This window comes from Trichechus manatus, unplaced genomic scaffold (genome assembly GCF_000243295.1).
Source record: "Trichechus manatus latirostris isolate Lorelei unplaced genomic scaffold, TriManLat1.0 scaffold00018, whole genome shotgun sequence".
NCBI classification, from domain to species: Eukaryota; Metazoa; Chordata; class Mammalia; order Sirenia; family Trichechidae; genus Trichechus; species Trichechus manatus.
The window spans coordinates 18,568,211-18,569,999 of record NW_004443954.1 but is presented as its reverse complement, the minus strand read 5'-3'; the positions used below and the strand labels follow the sequence as shown (position 1 = coordinate 18,569,999).

The 1,789-nt window shown below is 32.6% G+C and overlaps 1 protein-coding gene across 1 annotated transcript in view; it reads right to left on the bottom strand.

Annotated features, from left to right (window-relative positions):
* Nucleotides 1-1,789, bottom strand: part of CA8 (carbonic anhydrase 8) — a 133,365-nt gene that overhangs the window by 520 nt on the left and 131,056 nt on the right. The gene's annotated exons all lie outside the window — the stretch shown is intronic.

Sequence of the window (1,789 nt, the reverse complement as noted above, 5' to 3'; positions counted from 1 at the left end):
ACTGCTGACCTTTTGGTTAGCAGCTGAGCTCTTAACCACTGTACCACCAGAGCTGCCTATTTATATGATAGACTCTATTAATGCAAAATTTCATAGAAACTTAGATATTCTCAACCTAAATAAATGCATGAACAAATTTATAAATACAATTCGTATATTAATTATGTCTAATAATAAAGCTTTAAGCTTTTTTTTAGTTTTAAAATTTATTTTATCTACAATGTTATTTATTTATTTTTGTTATTATCTTGTGCAACACCCAGCTGGGATAGCACATGCTTGATTGAGCTCAGAGACTACTACTTATTTCTCCAATTATCTAACAATTCTATTAAGTAAATATAGAGTAATACATGAAACAATAGCACCTTTTGAGATAATGAATAACATGCTTCCCATTTAGGAAAATGATACCAGCTAAGATTCCAGTTCTACAAAACCTTTTCATGTTGTCAGTGATGGCAATGGGCAAACTGACACTCTCATACTATTGGCCCAGTGTAAACTAGTCCAAACTTTTGGGCAGTAAATAGCTATCAAAATTTAGGATGCATATACTTGTTGACCAGAATCGTACTTCCAGGAGCTTATCGGGTAGATACAATCATACAGATTTTTTTGTGTGTAAGGATATTCACTGCAGAAAAACACTGGAAAGAACTAAATGGGTCTCCTTTCTCAATTATGATACAATGGACTATTTTACAATGTCCATATATAGTTGGTGTGTGTGTATATACACATATATATATATAAATTTATGGAATATGTTAGAAAATATTTGTAATGCTAGTATACATATATTTCCAAAATGCATTTCAAGTAAGCTAGTGAGGCACGATCAAATCTTTAGTCTAAGATTATACCTCAAAGATATTATTTCACAGGTAATGTAGGACACTGATTATGTATATATTTGAAAATTATAAAACAATAAACTATAAATCAAAGTGACTGACATGAAACCAAATGATGATCAAATTGTAACATCACAGCATTTCAGAGCTAAAAGGAGCCTAAAAGTCAACACTGTGTGAATTTTCTGCAAAAGGGAAATAACTTCGATTCCAGTGTTCCCAGAATGTGTTCCACATAACACTAGAAGTTGGGTGAAAATAAGATTCCATGTTAAAAAAAAAAAACTGAGGAAGCTCTGCTTAAATGTAATAAGATATGGTTAATTCAAAACCATCTAAAAGCCTCTAGCATACTAACGTGCACTGTGAACCTCCTAAAGGAGGATAATATATCCAGGATTCTCCAAATTCTTTTGGACAGTCACCTCTTGATTTAACAAATATCATCAGGATAGACCAGTGCTGTGCAGAACACATTTTGGGAAAGACTGGTCGAGACATACATATTCCACATTTATGAAAGAAATGAAATTTCATTTTAAGAATATGTCCAACCATTCTAAAAACTAAGCTACCATGCTCCAAAACTTTAAATAAATACAAGATAGGTAGACAAACACGTAGTCACTCTAATCATACAAGGTCAGAGCTGCCCAGCGTGGAATAATTTTAACATTTAGCATACATCCACAGCGTAACTGATGCATGTGGTGGTCATCGGTATCTTGTTCATTTCTGAAGCTCTAAGTGCTTGATTTGGAATGTTCTCAGTAAATTCTGAATTCCAATTTACCTGAATGTGGAATTTGCTGGTGAATTTGGGTACTCACTATGTTAAAATCTCCCTCACAGAGGAATCTAAAATAATACTACCTTATGTTTAGGAAGCTTTTTTCCTCTCTATAGTTTTAAAATAACAAAAATAACAACAA